The 24,545-nt window shown below is 42.8% G+C and overlaps 1 protein-coding gene across 1 annotated transcript in view; it reads left to right on the forward strand.

Moving 5' to 3' along the window:
• POFUT3 (protein O-fucosyltransferase 3) overlaps positions 1–24,545 on the forward strand; it is a 63,377-nt gene that overhangs the window by 37,619 nt on the left and 1,213 nt on the right. The gene's annotated exons all lie outside the window — the stretch shown is intronic.

Below are 24,545 nucleotides of genomic sequence, written 5' to 3' on the forward strand. Positions count from 1 at the left end.
GAGGGGGCAAGAGAGGGATGGATTGGGAGTTTGGGGTTAGCAGATGCAAAGTGTTATATAGAAAATAATATAGAATGGATAAACAGCAAGGTCTTAATGAATAGCACAGGGGACTATATTCAATATCCTGTGATAAATCATAATGGAAAAGAATATGAAAAAGAACATATATATATGTGTATATATATATATCTGAATCACTTTGCTGTGCAGCAGAAATTAACACAACCTTGTAAATCAACTATACTTAAATAAAATAAATTTTAAAAAAAGATGCTATCTCCAGGGACACATTGTATCTGAAGTTGGGAAATGCTTATAGATAGTGTTTAAAAAAAAACTTTTGGGCTTCCCTGGTTGCGCAGTGGTTAAGAATCCACCTGCCAGTGCAGGGGACACGGGTTCGAGCCCTGGTCTGGGAAGATCCCACATGCCGCGGAGCAACTATGCCCGCGAGCCACAACTACTGAGCCCGCGTGCCTAGAGCCCGCGCTCTGCAACAAGAGAAGCCACTGCAGTGAGAAGCCCGTTGCACTGCCCCCGCTCGCCGCAACTGGAGAAAGCCCGCATGCAGCAACAAAGACCCAGTGCAGCCAAAAATAAATAAATTAAATAAATAAATTTTAAAAAATTAAAAAAAAACTTAATTTGTTTATTTATTTTTGCTGTGTTGGGTCTTTGTTTCTGTGCGAGGGCTTTCTCTAGTTGTGGCAAGCGGGGACCACTCTTCATCGTGGTGCGCCGGCCTCTCACTATCGCGGCCTCTCTTGTTGCGGAACACAGGCTCCAGACACGCAGGCTCAGTAGTTGTGGCTCATGGGCCTAGTTGCTCCGCGGCATGTGGGATCCTCCCAGACCAGGGCTCGAACCCGTGTCCCTTGCATTAGCAGGCAGATTCTCAACCACTGCGCCACCAGGGAAGCCCCAAACTTTTAAATTGAGACATAGCATTCCTAAATTTCTTGAAATCTTAAACCACATGCTTAAGATTATTGATTAGTTTAATGAGTCAGTGAATTTCATTATTAATGACCTCCTTTCTTACCTGCTCTTTCCTTACCTGTTCTCCTGCTTATAGGAAGCTTGAATGTGAAGGATTAATTCAAAACTTACAGAGTTGGACTTAATTTCATAAACTCCGATAGGTGAATTGTATGGGCTCTTTAAAATGTTGCATATTGTGAGGGGGGCCAGTCTGAAATCAGGCCCCAGCTCCAGGTGCAGCCCATGGTCCCACCTTCTTCCCCTTCCTCTCTTGCCCACCCCAGCCAACCTAAGCTCCCCTGAGTAGAGAGAGCCCACGTCATCATTTTCCACTAGGGAAACAAAGGTCATGTTAGCAAATACATGTAGGCAAATCATTCCCTTAAACAAAAACACAATCCCCTACTCACCTTTTATCACCTTTTATTGTTCTCTCTGTACAACCTAAATTCTCCAAGAAGCATATCCTAATCATCTCCATCTTCTCACTCCACCTCTAACTTGCTTCTCAATTCTCTGCTCCAGCCGCACCTTTCCACTGAAACAGCTCTTGCTAACTTATCAGTGACATCCCTGTTGTCAGATCCTCCAGATTGCTAACTGAGATGGAGGCATTTTCTAGTCCTCAACGTACTTGACTTCTCAGCAATATTTAACATCAGTATCTAGGTCTTCCTTCCTGAAATATCTTCTTCCCTATGCTTTTCCAACCCAGCATTTCTGGTTTTTCTTCTTCGTCTGCCCTTGCAAGACCCTTTTGTAGCTGGCCATTGAATGTTGGAATCCATCAAGACTCATCCAAGTTCCTCTCTGTTTCTTACTCCAGACTTTCTCCCTTGGCTGGTGGTCCCCAATCCCATCAGCCTAAATGCCTGCTTCTTATAACAATATGTAATTTAAAAAATATCATACTTTCTCTGTAATATAAAGAAAAGTAGTTTATATGTAATAGGCATTTCATTATGTGTGTGCTTGGCCATATGAAGGCATAATGATGTAGCCAAGTGCTGTGCCTCTGTGTAGAATCATTGGTTGTGAATGTGGGTGTTGTTTACAGAGACTCTACCTTGTAGACAGACAGAGAGGTGTTGAACTGGCACTCAGTTACCTTGGACAGTGATGCGATTTTCTGAAATGGTGAGTAGGTCTGGGTAAATACCAAACAGTTGTCCACTTTTCCCTTAATTTACATGGTTCCTACATTCCTGGAAAATTCAGTGTAACTTGAAACGAGGCAAGAAATACAAGCTTTGGTGTTTATACGGTAGATAAAGTTAGATTCCAGGCTCAGATAATTAAAAACAGGTTTTTAACCTCCGTGACATGTGGGGCATGAGACATTTCTTTTCTGTGAACTGCACTGCGTTTTGCAGTGTCTGGCACCCTAGGTCCCCTCCTGTGAATGGCAATAGCGATCCTCAGTCACTGTGAGATAGCTGCCCCTATCTCCCTAACCCCGGAAAATTCGCATTCCCCCTGGGGGTCCTGCGCAGTAGTTTAGAGCTACTGCCCTGGGCCGTCTCCTCCTGGGCAGGGGCTGCAGCCCCAAAGCAGATAACACCCATGCTTAAGTCTTCACTCCAGACCTCTCTTCTGCCCTCTGTATCTGAATAACTGATTGTCTGCTTGTATGCATTTTACGGGTCACAAAGTCACCTCGAAACTCAGATAAGGGCTGCAGTGTGCATCCATTTATGCAGGTCAGGAAAGTAGGGGTCATCCTTGGAGCCCTCCTCCCCCTTACCCTCCATGGGTATCCAGTCCATCATAAAATTCTTTTGATTGTATTTCCTAAATACAGCATATAGTTTCTAAATGTTTTTTCTAATCTCCTCATTTTCTCAGGCTCTACCTTTACAGCTTTACTCTAATCCACCATAACTGGGCCACCACTGTGGCCTCCAGCTCACCCAGCTGCACTCTCCCGCTTCCTCTGGATGCACTGATCTTCCTGTGGTCCCTTGTAGTTCCTACTGTTCCCTCCTACCATAGACCTTAGAACACGTGCTGCCTCCCCCCCCCCCACCCCGGGATGTTCCTCCTCCCTCTTCATTTGTTTATTCCACTCGTCTTTCAATCTCAGCCTGGGTCACTGCCTCCAGGAAGCCCTGCTTGACCTCTCTGACCTCTCTATTATAGGCTCTCTTAGCATTTCATAACACGTTTGAGTTCTGGCCTTACGTTTACTTATGTGATCATTTGATTAATGCCTGCCTTTTCCACTGTATACTGTAAGCTCCATGAGAACAGGGGCATTTCTGGTTTTGCTCACTATTGTATTTCCAATACTTGCCATAGTGCCTGGCAAACAGTAGGCCCTCAATAAATGCTGAGTGTTCCTGAAGCTTGAAATGAGACTTTTGCGGCTGGAGTGGCGACCAGTTCCGTTTTGTGACAAGAGGGGGCAGCAGAGAGCTGCCAGAGGAGAGGCCTCTGGTTTGTCTTTTAGGTTAGAAAATGCAGTTTGTCAGGCTGTTTAATCAGGAGGAAGGGGAACGGGAGGGGAGAACACACGAGTGAAAACTGAGAAGCAAAAGAACAGATTATCCAGAAGAGAAATGGAACCAGAGGGAGAAACTTGTAGCTGGAGTTCGGTAGAGGAGCCCGGGGTGGCAGAAGTGAAGGGGGCTGTTCAGATGTGAGGTGGTCAAGTTTGTGGCTTATTGCTTCTCAGGAGGCCTCTCTAGGGTTGGAAAGATTCCTGCCCCAGTAAACCGAGAAGCCGTATGACGCAGATGGAGGTGTAAAGAAAGGGGAGGAGCCGGTCTCTTCTTGCCAGCCACAGCTTTGTTCGGGAGCTTATGACACATGGTGGGAATTCTACTCCTTGCATGGGGGACGGGACTGATGAGGGGGTGGGAGGGTGGAGGGAGTTCGGGGTGCTGGGACAGGAGAAGAGGAAGGGGGGAAACTAGTATTTCTCAGGTACCCTCTGCATTACAGGCACAAAGTAGTCCTGGAAGGTCAGTACTATCCTCATTTGAATGTTGAGGGTGCTGTGACTCAGAGTGTATAATAATATGCTCTAAGTCATATTCATGTGGCTAAATTGAGCTTTTAGCCCTGACTCCCTTGGCTCCAAAACCCATGCTCTTTCTTAGATATTCTGGTAACTTCTGAAAGATTTTGGCAATGGCCTTTTTTAACTTATTATGCCTAAAGAGAAACAGGCCCTATTCAGTTTTGTCCCATGTTGGTAGATTCAACATTTACACGAGAAATTATTATCCCTGTTTACGGACTTGTTGGCTCTTGGGAAAGCAAGTGTACCATAAATATAAAATATTGCAGTTTAATCTCTATGAGATGATGGAGGTTCACTAAACTAGTGGTAATTATTTCATGATGTATGTAAGTCAAATCATTATGCTGTAAAACTTTTACAGTGCGGTATGTCAATTGTGTCTCATTAAAGCTGGAAGAATAAAAAGAAAAAAGAACCCCCCCCCCAAATTGCAATTTAACTGACAATTTGTTTTATTATTATTATTATAATAAATTTATTTATTTTTGGCTATGTTGGGTCTTCGCTGCTGTGCGTGGGCTTCCTCTAGTTGCGGTGAGCGGGGGCTCCTGTTCTTTGTGGTGTGCGGGCTTATCATTGCAGTAGCTTCTTTTGTTGCGGAGCACGGGCTGTAGGCGCGCGGGCTTCAGTAGTTGTGGCACATGGGCTCTAGAGCACAGGCTCAGTAGTTGTGGCGCACGGGCTTCCGTAGTTGTGGCTCGTGGGCTCTAGAGCGCAGGCTCAGTTGTTGTGGTGCACAGGCTTAGTTGCTCCGCGGCACATGGCATCTTCCTGGACCAGGGCTCAAACCCGTGTCCCGTGCATTGGCAGGCAGATTCTCAACCGCTGTGCCACCAAGGAAGTCCCTGAGAGTTTTTAAAAAATTAATTAATTAATTAATTAATTAATTTTAACATCTTTATTGGAGTATAATTGCCTTACAATGTTGTGTTAGTTTCTGCTGTATAACAAAGTGAATCAGCTATATGTATACACATATCCCCATATCCCCTCCTATTTCCTACATCCTCATGTCCATTCTCTACATCTGTGTAACTGACAGTTTATAATCTCCGAACAGAGACTCAGGATCTGAAATGACCAAGGTCTGTGTGCATGTTTATGAGGGTCAAACGTTGCAGGAATTATCATCCTGGATTTATATGGATGGATACAAACTCACTGTACTGTTTTCTTGGCCAAAGTGTTAATCAAGGGAATACGGATGTTGGAAATAGGATCCCTGCTCATAGATCAAGAGCCAACATTAGAATGACCTTGAGCTAGTTAAAGAATTTCCGACCTTGACTAGAACTGGTGGAGGAGGAAGATTTGTGTGAAGCCCTGCAAGAGAATGCTTCTCCAGAGAACTCAGCCCACGCTGTTGCAGCTATTGACACAGCATGATTTGAACACGCAGGTCCAAATGCATCTCTTTGTGATCAGCAAAGCAAGGGTGGGACGGGAGGAGGAGCAGCCATTCTGGAAAAGGAAAATGGTTGAAGTTGGGGTGGTGGGCAGGGGGCAGCACAGGGCTCCCCCCTTATCTAAGAGCAGTGGAGCACATCTTGGAACTGAACGTGTGTCAGCCTTTTGGCAGGGAGAGATGTGTGATTTTATCTAATAGTTAATAAAGCTTAGGAAGAAAATGCATTCTTTTCATTGCAAAAGTGTGGTGAAAAGCGGGTGTTTTTTGGTTTTGTTTTTTCTCTTGGGAGGGGATGGAGGGTGTCAAGGGGAACCTTCTGTCATTTAATCTCTCCATTTTCTCCCCAGGAATGATTTAGATTATATTGTCCGTGTTGCCTTGTCCATATTCCTTAAATATTTGGTTTAAGCAGTTATTAATGACAACAATGAGCAATTTCCTATGTGACCCTTCATCCCTCCTGACTGCCCACAAATAGCAAAATGAGTTCTGAAATCAGTCACTTGCCAGGCTCACTCAGTCTTTTTGGAACATCTACATGTTGGACTTCTGTCCAGCACTGTATTTGATTCTGTCGGAATATACCTTCAAGGGATTGAAGAAATGGCAAACAAATGCATTCTTTTCCCCAACTGAATAAACAGTTATTAAGAACTCAGAACACTTCCCCATTAATCATGATCAGGTTCCAAGACCCTCCCATCAAAACCTTTTGAATCCATAATGAAGCCAGACCATAAAACTAATAGTTCAAACCTGATTTTTGGGTCCTAGGAGAATTCCTACATGGAGAGAGAGAAGATCCAAGAGAAAGAGAGCATGTGACATTTGAAGATTTAAGTAAATTTATAGTTTATAAAATTTGAGATGCTTTCCCTTGACATGACACTAGAGGGCAGTATATACAGTCAAACCTTGTAATGGAACTGGCTATTGAATTCTTATCATTTCCAGTTATGCTTTTTTATGTTCAAATGTCACCCCTTAATTCTTTTCATTTCATTAAATAAATAAAGGGGAGAAGACATTGAAATTATATACATCCATAACAGTAAATATCTTATGAGGATAAAGAATTTTGTTAATTTTTATGAAACTAATGCATAAACAGTTTAAAAAATGAAATAGTATGAAAACGTTTTTTAAAAAAATTTTATTGGAGTATATTTGATTTACAATGTTGTGTTAGTTTCAGGTGTACAGCAAAGCGAATCAGTTATACACATACATATATCCACTCTTTTTTAGATTCTTTTCCCATTTAGGCCATTGCAGAGTATTGAGTAGAGTTCCCTTTGCTACACAGTAAGTCCTTATTAGTTTTCTGTTTTATATATAGTAGTGTGTATGTGTCAATCCCAATCACCCAATTTATTACCCCCCCGACCCCCTGGTAACCATAAGTTTGTTTTCTACATCTGTAACTCTATTTCTGTTTTGTAGATAAGTTCATTTTAGGTTCCTAAAAAGGTTTACCTTCTTTTTAGATTCCACATTATAAGTGATATCATATTTGTCTTTCTCTGTCTGACTTACTTCACTCAGTATGACAATCTCTAGGTCCATCCATGTTGCTGCAAATGGCATTATTTCATTCTTTTTTTATGGTTGAGTAAATATTCCATTGTATATATGTACCACATCTTCTAAAAGGTTTTTTCTTAAATGAAAAAAAGTTCTCTTTCCCTCTTTCCTATCCTGTTTCCTGTAGCTTTCCTGGAATTTGTGTTCATATATCTAAATAGTATGTGCATACTTGTATTTCTTTTTTTATTTTATTTTATCTATTTATTTATTTTGTGGCACGCGGGCCTCTCACTGCCGTGGCCTCTCCCGTTGCGGAGCACAGGCTCCAGACACCCAGGCTCAGCGGCCATGGCCCACGGGCCCAGCCACTCCGCGGCATGTGGGATCCTCCCAGACCGGGACACGAACCCACATCCCCTGCATCGGCAGGCGGACTCTCAACCACTGTGCCACCAGGGAAGCCCGTACTTGTATTTCTTGAGACAGTTATTTGGTTTATTTTTAATGACATCAGAAATCATTGTTTACTATATAATTGTTTGAATTTTAAGTTTTCATCTTGGTACTTTTTACCCAGCTTCAACAATCATCAATCTTCTCTTATTTGTGTTTGATTATCCCTACATTCCTCCTTGCCCTCTTAATTATTTTAAACAATTTCTAAACATTATATCATCTTACATTTCCTTTTTTGATACTTTTTAACCTAGAGCTAATAATCGTCTTTAAAAAATTAAAAATTAGTTTTTATTAATTCATTATCATTAATTTTATTTTAACAGTTTTCCATCCGATATATGAAATGCCTATCTATGTAGGTAGAAATTTTGTGTATATAAAACAAATAAATTTTAGGTACATAAAGTTTAAAAAATAAGTGGTCTGACGTATTAGATAATCTATTCATTTTATTTCTCCTCCAGGGAACATTTGTTCTGCACACCCCTCCCGCTCAGTTTAGACTTGTTACTTGCTAATTCTGCTGAATATTCTCATCCTGGAATTTCAAATATCCTGAGGGTTTTTTTTTTCTCATTGCTGCTCTGTGATGGATTCCTTATTTCCTAGGCCTATTTCCCGCTTTCTTGACTTACTTCCTTGAGTGGCTGCAGCCCCTTCTAACTGTTTCCTAAGAAGAGTATAAGGCAAGTTTATCCTCCTTCAGAATTTTGAAAGATTTGCTCCGTTGTGTTCCAGAAGTCCAATGTCATTCTGATTCTTTTTCCTTTGTAAGTGAACTTTGTGACCAGTCAGTCACACAGGCTAATTTAATTAAGGGGCATTAGATTTCTGATTTTGGTACAGCTTTCTGTCTTTGAAGGAAAGGTACCATAAGTACTAACTAAGAATACCGGTAGCTGGAATTGGGTTCACCTTTATATATACCTCTTTGTATATATACCTCTTTGTATCTGGTAGTATTTTGCTTCCCATTCCAAAAATTCATGGTGTTTGGCTTGGTGTGGGTCTTTTTTTCCCATTGCGATGGACACTTAGGCCTGTGAATGACATGGCCAGTATTTTCTGTCTTGCCTTGCATGGCTTTGAGGTCGAAGAGTGAATTGACTGGATCGAATTGAAGTTCCAAATGGTATAGTCATTGCTGAGTGTTTTTGAGGCCTTTTTAGCTTCTCACTGGTTCACTATTTATTCCCAGGGCTTCGCTTTTGCTTTCCTTGGCTCTGTATTTATGTCTTTGAAGATATTTTGAGGGCTTCTTCAAAAAAGTAGCTTGGTAATGTTGATGTCGAAGGTCAAGAGTTTCACTGCTATTGAGGGCTTTACTGTCCCAGGTCTTTAGACTTAAAGACAATGAAAATGTGTAGTTAGTAAGGATGGGTTTTAAATATGGTGCATTTTTATTTAATCATTGCTCATATGTTAACTCTGTCAAAGTAGTTTGAGTGGCCTGTATATTGTCCACGAGGAGGTGTGACTTGGTGTTCAACCAGAATTGGTTGGTAGTGGTCAAATGCCTGTTCTGAGCTGTGAATGGTGAATGCTTGGCAAGTACAGTTAAGAGTTTTGAGTTTCAAAACTCTCTGATGCTGCTCAGTGAGATTCACATGTGCTTTATTTAGAGCTGGTCCTGAAATGGTCTTCCAGATTATCCCCTCTTAGTTTGGCATGTTGTTGTTTGAAACCCCAAATGAAGATTTTTCTAAAGATTCCTTTTCTAATTAACTCGAGATGGAGCCATTCAGTAAAGTGGAAACCAGCACCTCCTCTTCAGCATATCTGCTAGGGAGCAGATTAATAGAAATACTGCTCCGTGGTTCATTTTGGCCTCATTCCAGCTGAGCTCTAGATTAAAACCACTTCAGCGTTTCCCTGTCTGTCTTCTTCATCCTGATTTTGTGTTATTCTATCTTAATTATCTTATGTACCTTGGATCAGTGAATGTGCTATTTCCCTCATAACGTCATTCACCAATTCTAATCCTCTAACTCCTTTTATGCAAGCTTAAAGATATCTCTGTGGTGCCATTATTTTTCCTGAGCACTAGCTCCGAGTTACTGGGGGAGGATTTATTTTCAAGGCTTGGTATCTGAATGGCCTGGACCATAACACCCAGCCGCTATCCACTGCTCATTATTAGATGGAGGGGACCTGACAATATGGTAGGAAACCTGAGTGAAATGGCTGTTCAGGGTGGTCATCAGTAACAGGTGGCTTGCCTGAAGGGTCTGGCTGGGCAGATGGCACTGCTCTGGGGCCCCTGCTTGCCAGCTCAGCTCGACAGTTGCAGAGGAGGGAATTGGCTCTGATGTTTCCCTGGGCCAGGATCTCAGCTATGGACTGGACTTCATTACGTACCAGCAGATGGGAGAGTCAACCCAATAACTTTCCATTTCCCAGTTGGGAAATAATTCTGGGAAGATGTTTGGCTCAGCGCAGTCCAAAGAGCCGCTTTCCTGGCTAACAGGAACCCGCAGACGTTTGGCACATGGAAATTTACACGCATGCACACGCCCAAGGCTCATGAGTCTTAGCCCTCACCAGATATGTAACAAGTGGGAGACTTCTGGCTTTTCACTTGAGAAATTTCCAGTGCAAGTCCATGGAAGCTTCCCCACAGGCCTTTTAAAGGCTGGACTGCTTTCTTCTCCCACAATCACCACCAGCATGCAGAACCTCCCCTCCTGTGGGTGCTGCAGGATCACAGCTATCGCCGGACTGCCTAGCAACAAAGCAGATTCCATCTGTTCCAGCCTCAGATGCCAATTATTTTCAGTGCCTACTAGTTCTCTGGGCAGTATTAGAATCAAGGAAGAGGCAGAGAACTGAAAAGTGATGGTTTGCTTGGATCAGGGTAAGGTTAACATTCTAAAAAATCAAATACTCAAGGTCTGTTTCCCTTGAAGGGTAGGGTCACTTAACGATTCACTGAAGGGCATCAGTTTGAATCCTCTGTTCCCCTCTCAGGTACCCCATCCTTTCATCCTGGAAGTCTTTTCCTCCATCCCCTAGTATCTAGCCAACTCTCAGATGTTCCCTCGAAGTAAGTAAATAGGGCCTCAAGGTCAGAATGGAGACCACCTCCTGAACAAAAGCCACTTCACACGTTTTTATTAGATTAGGTTCCCACAGCTGGGATTATCTCTGTACTGAAAGCTGTTTGTGTTGGGCTGCTCTAGTGCATTATTAGAGGCACTGAAATCTACCCCACCTCCCTTTCTATTGTACCTCTGGTCTTCTAGTCTTTCAATGAGCTTATAGTTATAACAACAACAAAACAACGTAGAATGGGAGAACAGTAGCTATGCTTTTCTTTCGATATTTCCAGAGAAGGAATCTGTACAATTTCCTGTAATCAAGGACTGCACAAGCTCTGAGTGAATTTTGAATTTATTTTATATAGGGACCAGGGTAATGTGATGCTCCCATAGAGCTGAGAGTGACCATAGATCTTTGACATTCCCCAAGCCTCAGGAATCCCTCCAACAGCATCCCTGAAAGATGTTGCCCCAGTCTGTCCTGAATCTTTTGGGTGATGGAAGATCTCACTCTTCTTTTAGAAGTCAACTCTTGAAAGGTGAAGTTTACATATAACAAATGCACACATTCTAAGTCAGCAGTTGGTGACAATTTATCAGTTAAGACATTTCCCCTGTGCCCCTCTGTAAGCCAGTCTGCCCCTACTCCCTTCTCTCTGCTATCCCTTTGAGATCTGATTTCTATCACTATAGGTTAGTTTTGCCCGTTTAGAGACTTTTATAAATTGAATTGCACACTGTGGACTCTCTTTTGTCTGGCTTCTGTCTCGCAGCATATATTTGAGATTACTCTATTTTCCAGTCAAAAAGAGATGAAACTCTGATTTGTATCCCACACTGACAGGCAATAAAACTCATGCCCCTTCTGCCTGGATGATTTTTTCTTTCGTGGGAGTGTGGCCTAGGGGTGACTAACTGTCTGGAGTTGCCCAGGACTCACGTGGTTCCTCGGATACAGGATTCTCACTGATAAAACTGGAGAAGTCCCAGGCAAGTTGGGATGAGTTGGTCGCCCTAGCCCCCTCTACTAGATACCATAGAGAACATTAGGGCACCAGGGGAATGAGCATCTAAACAATAGAGGAAAGGCAAGAAAAATGGACATTTTATGTTTCTTCACCTTAAGGCTCAGCTACAAGGGACCCAACTCTGGGAGAATCCCTCTGGAAGCCATGCAGCTATAAGCCATGCAGCTGGAGGACTGGGTTTGTATCACTTACCTGATTTCAACTGATTTTTTTAAAAAATATTTTTTATAGTTTGGTTCCCTATTTTATTAAGGACATACTATGCTTCATTACTTTTCTGCTTTCCAGAATACTATTTTAAGAGCTCTGACATTGCCAACATTTAATACTTTTAATTGTGATCAAAAAAATTGTGAAGTACATATTGAAAGCACCAAGATTAACAAATTAAAATAATGATTATTATTTCAAGGTGCTTGGTTTGATGGGCTCCAGCTTGATTATTTTGATATGTTTAATCTTAAAACTCCAACCACTTTTTCAACTGAATTACAAGGCGTTGCCCTAACGTGGCTTCTCTGAGGATGTGTGCTAATCTCTCGTTTATATCTGAAATAATTCATTCACTGGATGTTAGCCGAACACATTCACCTGCTGATGTTCAAGGAAGCTGTAATCTGCCTGCTCTCCTTTTGGGGGCGGATGAAATTCCTGGCAGTTAACTGTGCCACATAATTTTCCACATAAATTCTGAAATATGATACTCTTATAAGCATGCAAGACTCCAAGGGCAATCTTTCCTAAGTAGCACTGGGGTGATATGGCAGTTTTGGGCTGTATCTGTGAGCCTCTACGTGTTATACAAAGTTTGTGAGACTTTTTTAATGCTTCTCTTCAGAGAGGTGTCTCATTTTTTCCTCTAATTTTTGGATGTTTAAAATTTACACAATTAAGGCATAAATATAACACTAACGTAATTTAAACAACAAAGAAATCTACCAAGCAAAGAAGGAGAGTTCAACCTTACTTCCATAATCCCCATCCCAGTTAGATTGTTGGTGATCCTTCAGAATTTTTATGTATAATTGAATTCAGCCTGTGGTTTTGTTTTGTTTTGTTTTGTTTTTTATACGGTACGCGGGCCTCTCACTGTTGTGGCCTCTCCCGTAGCGGAGCACAGGCTCTGGATGCGCAGGCTCAGCGGCCATGGCTCACGGGCCCAGCCGCTCCGCGGCATGTGGGATCCTCCCTGACCGGGGCACGAACCCGTGTCCCCTGCATCGGCAGGCAGACTCTCAACCACTGCGCCACCAGGGAAGCCCGAAGCCTGTAGTTTTGTCTGTTTTTTTCTTAAACTGAATCATACTGTAAATATATATAGGTTTTTCCATTTAAACATATGTTTTAAAGATTTTTGTCATGTTAGACTATATCAATTTACTTCATTATTTTTAAAGTTATGTTGATTTATTGGTATAGAGGTACCTAAGTTTAGTTAACCATTCCCCTGTCAATGGTTATTGAGGTTGCAGTTTTTCTGTTACATTACCATAAACATACTTCTATGTCTTTGCCCATATATACTCTTATTTCTCTAGATATTTGAGAATAGAGTTGCTGTGTTAATGGATAAATTAAGTTAAACTTTGGTACATACTGCCAGGTGGGTCTCGACAAGGCTGTACCAATTTCCCCTCAAAGTTTGAATTCTTTTAACATGTGAAAAATTTGAAACAAAATGAAAATGGTATGTATATGTATAGCTGATTCACTTTGTTATACAGCAGAAACTAACACACCATTGTGAAGCAATTATACTCCAATAAAGATGTTAAAAAAAATGAAAATGGATAATTAAATTTTGCAAGCTCAAACAGCAAATTGGGAATTTGCTCTGCTTTTAATAAAATCTTATTTATTGCTTACTTATACATTTGATTCCTATAAATCTCAGAAAAGACAAGACACTTGGCTTATTGATTTAACTTGCCAGTTATAATTTCATGGACTTCGCATGAGCTCAGGATTAGAATGAATTTTAATGATTTTCCATGACTGACTGCTAAGATGTTTCCATAGAATAAACACTAATGAGACTGTGGTCAGCATAGAATAGTCCAGAAATGACCTCCGCCTAGAAGATCTTCTATACCAAAGATCAGTTAAGAGTCTAGTTCTTTAGCTTTTCCTTACTATCCCATTTTAAAATTTTTATAACTCACTAATTCTTTCTCAAATCATTGACTCTGTCAAATTTTTTTTTGCAAAGAATTAATAACTGGATGTCAAAGTGTTGCTAAGACTTCATTATTTTTTTATGGGGTGGTAGTATCACTAGTCTACCATTAAGTACTATCATAAGTAATTAAAATAAAATTGCTATATTTGTCAGAGTAAATGAGGCAGGAGAAAGGTCCTAAGTTGATGTAGTGATTTCCTCATCAATTCATTTCACCTCTTTCTCCCTAACTTAATATATCCTTATATCTTTTTTAAAAAATAAATTTATTTATTTTACTTGTTTTTATTTTTGGCTGTGTTGGGTCTTCACTGCTGCGCATGGGCTTTCTCTAGTTGCAGCGAGCGGGGGCTGCTGTTCGTTGCGGTGCGTGGGCTTCTCATTGCAGTGGCTTCTCTTGTTGCAGAGCACAGGCTCTAGGCACGCGGGTTTCAGTAGTTATGGCTCGTGGTCTCTCAGTAGTTTTGCCACACAAGATCCCACATGCCGCGGAGCAGCTAAGCCTGTGTGCCACAACTACTGAGCCTGCGCTCTAGAGCCCGTGAGCCACAACTACTGAGCCCGCGCGTAGAGCCTGTGCTCTGCAACAAGAGAAGCCACAGCAATGAGAAGCCCATGCACTTCAACGAACACCCAACAAAGCCAAAAATAAATAAATTTATTAAAAAAAAAAGTGGCTTACCAATCGAGGCATTTATTTCTTAAATCAGCCAGGAATCTGGCGTAGGCTGCCCTGTTTGTTCAGCAGTTCACCATGCCACAGAAGCATCCTTCTCCTCTGCCATTTCTGCACATGGTCATCTGGCGGCTGTGGCTGCTGAAGCCTCTGTGACCTCAGCTACCTGAGCACGTCCATCAACCCCCAGACTTTGTGTGATGATCTCCCTCTCCGAGCAGCCTCATTTTCTCACTCCATGTCTTGTACTTTTGCTCCCAAACACCTGCTCACTTGTTGGCACTGCAGCTTTGGAGGGCAGGTGGGGATACACTGAGCCACGAAGCAAGACATCTCACCTGTTAGGCTTCCCGCGTCAGGATGAGAGTGTATGAGGGGATTTTCATTTCTGTTTTTGGGGCCCACGGTCTCTATAGGATAGGGTGTGTTTTGGGACAACTTTTATCTTTCTTTGAGTATGAACAATTACAGCATGAACTGTTATCACTGTGAATTTTTTTCAATCCATATTAGCTGTGACTCTACTGAAGAGTTGTAGTAAATACGTTCTTATTTGAATCTTACACCCGCTCACATACTGACACACTGGCACACTCATGAACACTCAGACACTCGCACACCCCGATGTGAAACACTGCTTTCCTTTGGGAATATGGATGATCTTTCTTCTCCTCCCATTCCCCTCTACCCTCTGGTGGTTCTTTTATGTTTTGTTGTTGTTGTTGTTTTTGTTTTTTGCGGTACGCGGGCCGCTCACTGTTGTGGCCTCTCCCGCTGCGGAGCACAGGCTCCGGACGCGCAGGCTCAGCGGCCATGGCTCACGGGCCCAGCCGCTCCGCGGCACGTGGGATCTTCCCGGACCGGGGCACGAACCCGCGTCCCCTGCATCGCCAGGCGGACTCTCAACCACTGCGCCACCAGGGAAGCCCTTTTTATGTTTTTTTAGTGCAATAAAATTTCTTGTATCGAGCATTTATTATACGAGGAATTGGATGAAAAATTTAAGCAAAATAACAATTATAGGAAAGTATTTATGTTCTTTGCTTTATGCGTTTACTGTCTCTTTTGGACTGCCATAGGAGGGGTGCATTTTATTTGTTTATGATATTAAACTTGGGCCTATAAAATATAATTTATTCATTATGTTACTAAGGATTCTTAATGTGGACCTAAAATCCTTGGTCAAGATTAGATTTTCTGTGTATATTAGAAAATCAAGCTGAGAGTATCCTAGACATGATTAACTTTGGAGGACAGTTTCTTTCTTCCTTCCTTTCTTTCTTTCTTTCTTTCTTTCTTTCTTTCTTTCTTTCTTTCTTTCTTTCTTTCTTTCTTTCTTCCTTCCTTCCTTCCTTCCTTCCTTCGTTCCTTCCTTCCTTCCTTCTTTCCTTCCTTCCTTCCTTCTTTCCTTCCTTCCTTCCTTCCTTCCCTTCTTTCTCCCTTTCTCCCTTTCTTTCTTCCTCCCTCCTTCCCTCTCTCCCTCCCTCCCTCTCTCCCTCCCTCCCTCCCTCCCTTCCTCCTTCCTTCCTTCCTTCCTCCCTTCCTTCCTTCCTTCCTCGTCACATGGCTTGCAGGATCTTAGTTCCCCAACCAGAGATCGAACCCGGGCCCTGGCAGTGAAAGCACCAAGTCCTAACCACTTGGACCACCAGGGAATACCCTGGAGGACAGTGCTTTATTTTGCACTGTTCTCTCTTGGGTAGAGAGAGACTATAAGGAAAGTTTATTTTTCTAGGTCATAGCTTCCAACTAGGGTCAAAAAGTGGCTCAAAGGCTAAGTGGGATGGAATGATTTGGCAGTTCTTTTTTTTTTTTTATATGCAATTAAAAATAATAATGAAATGAGAACTAGTATTTGAGAGAAAATACATTTTGTAGACATTTAAGGAAGTTGAAGCTCATGAATTAGCAGAAACCAGTGAGTTTCACGGAAAACTTTATGTAAGTTTTAATAAAATTAGAGTTGATGGTAGCACATTTCAGATTTGGCAGTTCTGTATCTACCTGGTGGGTAGACTTGCTTTGGAAAAAGCACTCAGTTGTTATTTATTTATTTATTTGGTTGCACCAGGTATTAGTTGCAGCAGGCGTGCTCCTTAGTTGTGGCTTGCCAGCTCCTTAGTTGTGGCACATGTGCTCCTTAGTATTTGTTGGTGGGCTTTTTAGTTGTGGCATGTGTGGGATCTAGTTCCCTGACCAGTGATTGAACCCGGACCATGTGCATTGGGAGTGTGGAGTCTTAACCACTGTGCCCCCTGGGAAGTCCCTCAGTTGTTGTCTTGATCCTTGGTTTCAGAGGATGTCATTAGCCTGGAGATGGTTTGCTGTATATGGGATTGACTTCTGTAAAATGTCCCTCCAGCCAAGTGTCTAAGGCAGATGCATGGATGGCCTGCTCTGAAGTTCTAGTTACTAGTTCAGAGTTTAGGTTTTTGTCCTACAAAGTGGGAAAATTGGGAGAATAAATATTGAAATGATTGTGTATTCTCAATGGAATAATACTACATGACTGTTAAAAAGACTAGGGCAGCCGTCTCTGCCCTGACATGGACATATCTCCATGGTAGTTTCATGGACGGTGCCAGGTTCACAACAGTGTGGATAGCCTGTATTCATTTAGGTAAACAAAATTTCCTTAATTCTAAAAAGCATTGTTCTTTTTCACATTTAATATCTCTGAAGTCAGCATGTATTTTGCATTTCTAGCCTTCCCCTGAGCATCGGCAGTAATGTAGTTGCGATTGCCTGTGTGGGCACGAACTGGGCTGTCCTTCCGCCTGGCACGATGGGACCGCTGCAGCCCTTGGATGTTTCCATCCACAAACCAGTGAAGGGCCATTTGAGGAAAATATGAGTCAAGTTGGTGTCGGAAACCTTTCTTTGACATCTTCTGGTCACGCCAAGAAAGCATCAGCATCAAAACTTGGGAATGGGTGTCAGTGGTTTGGGAGAAAAATCTCAGAGATGATAGTGGAGCACTCTTTTAAACAGTGCTGTATTGCCAGCAGTCTTTTTTCTTTTCTTTTTTTAAAAATAAATTAATTTTATTTATTTGTTTTTGGCCGCGTTGGATCTTTGTTGCTGTGTGCGGGCTTTCTCTAGTTGTGGCCAGCGGGGGGCTGCTCTTTGTTGTGCTGTGCGAGCTTCTCATTGTGGTGGCTTGTCTTGCTGGGGAGCACAGGCTCTAGGCACGCGGACTTCAGTAGTTGTGGCACATGGGCTCAGTAGTTGTGGCTCGCGGGCTCTAGAGCACAGGCTCAGAAGTTGTGGTGCACGGGCTTAGTTGCTCCGCAGCATGTGGGATCTTCCTGGACCAGGGATCGAACCGTGTCCCCTGCATTGGCAGGTGGATTCTTAACCACTGCGCCACCAGGGAAGTCCCCCAGAAATATTTTTCTTAATGACACTAAAAATAATGGTACATCTTATAATTTATTTTTCCTAGATTCAATTAAAGGTGACTCCCTTCCATAAAACCTCAGTGGGGATGGAAGAACAGTAGTTATGTTGGCCTGTTTTAGAATAAATCATTGAAAAGGGGTCATTTTGAGGGAATGTGCTAAAGGAAGTAATCACCCCCGGTCACCCCTCTTCCTGCCCAACTGTATTGGGTGTATTATTCAGAGATTTTAAATATGAATTTGTGCCCTTGGTTTAAGGAATCAGAAAAGGTACATCAGGCCCCTGTTTAGTTCAGAGCATGAATTTCAACCTCCCAGTAACCATGCTTGGGGAGGATGATTGGCAACTTAAATTTGCATAATGGCACCTGTACAGTGGTTCAAGAGGAGTCTGCTCTGGCCTTCCTTCAGCCGTGACCCTGCATACAGGGCAAAGAGCCCACAGACCAAGTCACTTGCTCACCTGTGGTCACGGAGCCCATGCCTCTGCACTTAGGCATCACACTCCATGCACCAGGATCCCAGAATTCCCTGCCCCGAATGTCAAGGTGGAGCCCACTTCCAGATCCTGCTCTGGCTGCTTCTCTGGTTTATCCTCCCAAGGGCAAACTGGGCTGTCAGTATGCACCCCTGGGCTTGAAGGATGGCCAAGGGGGTGACTGCAAACGTGTGGCGTGTAAAGAAAAATTTTGCGCCAGACACTTGTTAAAAACAGCAAGATAGATTTTATTCAAGTTTCTGTAATAGAGGAGAGAGACTTCGTATAGAACTGAGCTCAACTCCAAGTCCAGCAAAGACAGCTGGGGACAAGCAAGCAGTGAGGGGGTCAGCAGAGGGAAGATTACTAAGAGGATATCAAGGGCAGGATGATTCTTGCTAAGCTGGCTTAACAGGATTCTTTTTTTAAAATTACATATATATATATTTATTTATTTTTGGCTGCGTTGGGTCTTCATTGCTGTGTGCAGGCTTTCTCTAGTTGCGGCGAGTGGGGGTTACTCTTCGTTGCGGTGCACAGGCTTCTCATTGCGGTGGCTTCTCTTGTTGTGAAGCACGGGCTCTAGGTGCGTGGGCTTCAGTAGTTGTGGCACGTGGGCTCAGTAGTTGTGGCTCGCGGGCTCTAGAGCGCAGGCTCAGTAGTTGTGGTGCACGAGCTCAGCTGTTCTGCAGCATGTGGGATCTTCCCGGACCTGGGCTTGAACCCGCGTCCCCTGCATTCTTAACCACTGCACCACCAGGGAAGGCCACAGATTCTTGCTAAAGGCAGCCAGGGGACTGAGCCGTCGAGTGTCAGGGGTGAGGAACTTGGTCAGACGTCAAGGTGGGGCATTCTCCCTAGACCAACATAGCCGGATTCCCTGCTGAAACTGGGCTCTGCAGGCCAGGGAGGCGGCCAGCCGAGCTTGCGGCGTAGTGAGCAGAGGGTGCAGGACAGAACTTGGACTCGCAGAACGAGGTGTCTGCGTCCATGTGCGCAGGGTCCGCACAGTGTGGGACAGAGCCGGGGTGGAAGGAATGGGGGACAGGCACACCTGCATTCTAGCATGGAACTTGGAGGGGTCTGAGAGTTCTGAATGGAACCTGCCCTTCAGCTGCAGGTTCCTTTGAGGGCCTTGAAAGGTGGGGCAGAGGTTGTCTGGTGGGGACTCTTTCAGTGGTGGAGAAACCTTAGAGACAAAACACCGAAGAGCTTCAGGAGGCAGCTGGACAGTGGGGACAGACAGGGCAAGACCCCGAGGAGGGAGAGCAAGTGGGTGTTTCCCCTGTGGTGTCTTGAGCGAATGGAGGGGAAGGTTTGAGGGATTAGGTGGGGGTGAGCCAACAAGAGAGGAAGAATCCTCTCGCTCCTCTTCTAACCCCATGCCAGGCCCCAAAGAGAATCATGGTTTGTGGCAGAGAATGATGTTAATTTTGAATAGATGTTGTCCATATTTGGTGTGAACCATTGCTTTGCACATTTAAAAATGTCATGAATCTATATGTATGTAAAGGTAGAAGGGTAGAACATTTAGCAGCGTGTTAGATTGATTTATAGCCTTTAAATGTTCAGGCCTATGGTGGGCGGGACTCTCTTTTACTCCTGCCTCTGGCCCTGCACTGTTAGGAAGGGGACTACAAAGTTATTGACTGGCCCTCAGCATGGGTTCAATAAGGGGGCTTGAGAAATTTCCACGCCCAGGGGGAGAATGGACAGATGCCTAGTTGAACATGTGTACTTGAGAGGGGACTACATGACGTAGAATTGATTAAGCGGCAAGTAAAAGGACTCATGAACAGAGAAGGTGGGAGAAGAGGGAAGCATATGGGTCTAGAAGTTAGGACTCCTGCCAGAGCCCCTCTCAGTTGGCTAGAGCCAGGCTGTCTGCAGAGGTGCCTGTGTGGCATTTTTAGTTAACCCTCAGAACCTTAGAGAAAGTAGATGACCTGATGGGGCTGTGTGGGTTGGTTAAGAAAAGTCACGTGAAATGGCTTTAAAAGTAGCAATGAATTATGCAAATGATAATATCATGAGGCAGCCCCTTGGCCTAGATTGTTTTTCCTCCAAAGTTTTAGATTCCTCTATCGGGGTATTTTTGCGGGATCACATTTTATGGGAAAATACCGTTTTACAGTAGAGGTTCTTTTTAGAAACAGGTGACCTCTGGGGGAATTGTGTGGGAGCATTTCTTTTTTCTGAGTGAAGGTGTGCCTCTTCCCAAGTGGGCTGGGGTTTAAAGCTGTATAATATTTCCGTGAGTGTCTTGGGAGTGCCAAGAGTAAGTTATTCAACAGAATCAGCATTGTAGTGGGGCCAGTGATCTCTCTGGTCCTTTACCATTAGCCAGTCTGAAAATTCTGGCCCCCACCAGGGATCTTTAACTCCAGGTACATGACTCAAACTAAATATTCTTCATAGAGTGGGGTTAATAATATGTGTTTCTTTCTGCTTCTACCAGTTTGTGTGGGAACCATAAAAGAAGAGTATATGCCCCTGCAGAAGAAAGGGAGCACATAAACATATCATAAAGGATGGTCACTCCTCTGCTTCTCTGCCATTTCAGATTCAGTCCCCATCGTCAGCAATCTGACATCGTTCGCCAGCACTAATTTTTTTTTTTTTTTTGCTGTACACGGGCCTCCCACTGTTGTGGCCTCTCCCGTTGCGGAGCACAGGCTCCGGACGCGCAGGCCCAGCGGCCATGGCTCACGGGCCCAGCCGCTCCGCGGCATGTGGGATCCAGCACTAATTTTATTCCATTTGTGCTCCAAGTTGCAATTCCCTTTACAGTGCACTTTAGTGCTTAAGATCTATCTGTCAGCTGTTAAAGAAACGAATGAATTTGTCAGTATTCAGCAAACACAAAATAACCCAGAGAAACGAAAGTTTAAATCTGAAGTTGTTAAATGTAAGAGCCAGTGAAGACGGCTGTGAAAACTACTGAACCAATCATGCGCAAGTTAGTCACAGTTTTATGGATTTATCATAGTTTAACTGATTTTCATTTCTTTAAAGACCCCAGTTCCAACTCTTGTTATAGTGGGCATTGCCCTGGAGTCAGCTAGATAACTCAGCTGGTTCCTGAGCCACATCTGATACCTTTCAGAAACTGCTCATTATCACCACTCACATTCTAGGTCATGATATCCTCAAAGAAGTATTTTAGGTCTGTTATGGTTCTAATTTTAGAATTCTTAAGTGTTTACCATCTGAAGCTCTAAGTTTAGGAGAGGAGCTTGCTGGGCAAAATGACATATGTTTTTTAATCTTCCTCAGAGAATTTTAGTTTGGAAGAAAAACCTGTTTTAATGTGATCGTGTGTGTGTGTGTGTGTGTGTGTGTGTGTGTGTGTATCTTAGGGAAGTAACTAGGAAATACTTTCTAAAGTAGCAAATAATGGGAAATGTTTCTGGAAAGTTAGGTCCCTTAAACTTTCCTCTCTATTAAAGAGGCATTCCCCTACTATTAAAGATAGTCCCAGGTCCTACAAACGAAACAGAATTCAGATGTATGGGAACCTCAAGCTCTCATTTTTAAAAAACTGTGTTTGTTTTTAGGGCACGAATATAAATAAATGTTTCTTGCTTAGATTCTGCAGGCTTTTTTTCTGCTACAGATTTGCACATTTGAGGGACCTTATGCTCTTCTCTCCTTCTTCCCAGCATCAAAGTTCCAGTAGCAACTTGGCTGAATGAGCCTGGAAGCCTCGCCTCTAGTTATAGTGAATGAAAAGCTCATTATAACTGGTACCACTTTCAAGTCTCACTCCTATTACCAACACACAGACCTAGATATTGGCCCTGAAAAGGTCTCGACAGCCATTTTTAGTTCCTCTTATAATACTTCTCTGATGTCGCCAAACACAGATGAAAGGCAGGCCCTCTCCATTCTCTGAAGCACTGGAGGCAGGCTTTGTGTCTTTCTGCCCTGCATTTTGGATCTTTGCCGTGGCAACCACAGGGTAAGGCAGATTAAGAATCACCCATGTGCCAGATAACAGCGGCAGACAGCCACTTGTGTGGCCGTCTCAAGGCACCTGTGCCGGATCCCCCAGTTAATTCTAGACCCACATTAGTTTTAACCGTATTCCCTGCAGTCTCTAATCTTACATCTGGATCCCTGCCTCTGACTCCTATGGGTTGGACTCTGGTTCTTCCTGTCCCAGGCAGATGGCCTTGATTCTCTGCTCTGCCTTTGGTGGAAGCTTCATGTTCTAACTCAAATTTATGGGTTCAGTTCCCATTGTTGACCTCTTGACCAGCTTAGAATATTTATGAGCAGCAGCTAGTTCAGTGTGATTAAATTGCTTTTCCTCTCAGGTTCTCTTTCATGTCTTCATGTTTGGCTATTAACCATTACTGACCATCCAGCTCTGCATGCCATTACATTTCAGGTGTGTGGATGAAACTCTTTTCTGATGCTAAAGGTCCAGTGTAGCAAATGCCAAGTAAACAAATATATGATCATTTTTAGATGTTAGTCTTTCATTCCGGATCATTGAGAAATGAAAGCCTGTTATCAAGACAGTAGTATGTACTTTCTTCAGCAGTTTCTGTGGGCTCAGTATATGTCTTCCAGCATAATTTTATTTGGTTTCTTTTTAACATCTTTATTGGTTTCTTTTTAACATGTTTATTGCTTTACAATGGTGTGTTAGTTTCTGCTTTATAACAAAGTGAATCAGTTATACATATACACATGTTCCCATATCTCCACCCTCTTCCATCTCCCTCCCTCCCACCCTCCCTATCCCACCCCTCTAGGTGGTCACAAAGCACCGAGCTGATCTCCCTGTGCTTTGCGGCTGCTTCCCACTAGCTATCTATTTTACTTTTGGTAGTGTACATATGTCCATGCCACTCTCTCACTTCATCCCAGCTTACCCTTCCCCCTCCCCATATCCTCAAGTCCATTCTCTAGTAGGTCTGTGTCTTTATTCCCGTCTTACCCCTAGGTTCTTCATTACCTTTTCTTTTTTTCTTAGATTCCATATATATGTCTTAGCGTACGGTATTTGTTTTTCTCTTTCTGACTCACTTCACTCTGTATGACAGACTCTAGGTCCATCCACCTCACTACAAATATCTCAATTTCGTTTCTTTTTATGGCTGAGTAATACTCCATTGTATATATGTGCCCCATCTTCTTTATCCATTCATCCAATGATGGACACTTAGGTTGCTTCCATGTCCTGGCTATTGTAAATAGAGCTGCAATGAACATTTTGGTACATGACTGTTTTTGAATTATGGTTTTCTCAGGGTATATGCCCAGTAGTGGGATTGCTAGGTCATATGGTAGTTCTATTTGTAGTTTTTTAAGGAACCTCCATACTGTTCTGCAACCTTTCTTGATTAACTGATTCCTCACTGATGAACTGTTGGCACTAAAGAGTATATATTTATTTGAGAGAGTGTGCACTGGCATTAAATAATTTTTATGAATTCTACCAGAGAATATGTTTTATTATGCTGGAAGAATTTATTTGGTGTGTTTTTCCCCAGTGGATGCTAGAAGATGGATTTTTGTATGTGTGCCATTTTCTTATATTTAAAAAATCAAATCACAGGGCCAAAAAATCATCAGTGTCTGGAACACCTTAGAAATTCTGTATTATGTATTGTGGTAATTGTCTTAATTCTTCTTTCTCAGTTATAGAAATAACTTCTTCCTGATTGGGTCTCCACGCACACAGTCAGGAAACAATGGCTTACCATATCCATCATTTCTGTCTGCACATTATCATGTTTCAAAGATTTCCCCAATTAATCCTGTGGAAGCTGGAATCACTCATAACTATAATCCTGTTATGCCTTCTTTATTTCTTGATATGCTTGTTAATTCATGTCCATCCTGTAGCAGTCTGTAACATAGTGCTATTATCAGCTCTTAAGTCTTTAAAAGCCTCTTGTCTACCATTTTTACTAAGGTTGATTCGCTGTGCTTTGTTGAAATTGATCATTTTGGATTAAAAAAGAAATTATTTTCCTGTATATTTCTTCTGGCTACTTTTGCATGATTTCACTTATTTCAGTTAATCAATCTGCCGAGCTGGTTGCTTTTCCCTTTTTGGCTTCCTTTCTCTTTTTTTTTTTTTTTTCTTTTTTTCGGTACTTGGGCCTCTCAGTGTTGTGGCCTCTCCCGTTGCGGAGCACAGGCTCTGGACACGCCGGCTCAGTGGCCATGGCTCACGGGCCCAGCCGCTCCACAGCATGTGGGATCTTCCCAGGCCGGGGCACAAACCCGTGTCCCCTGTATCGGCAGGCAGACTCTCAACCACTGCGCCACCAGGGAAGCCCACTTTTTCTTTTTTAAGAACTGTCTATCTCTTCATTTCTCTTT

Source organism: Lipotes vexillifer, unplaced genomic scaffold (genome assembly GCF_000442215.2).
Source record: "Lipotes vexillifer unplaced genomic scaffold, Lipotes_vexillifer_v1.1 scaffold74, whole genome shotgun sequence".
Classification (NCBI taxonomy): Eukaryota; Metazoa; Chordata; class Mammalia; order Artiodactyla; family Lipotidae; genus Lipotes; species Lipotes vexillifer.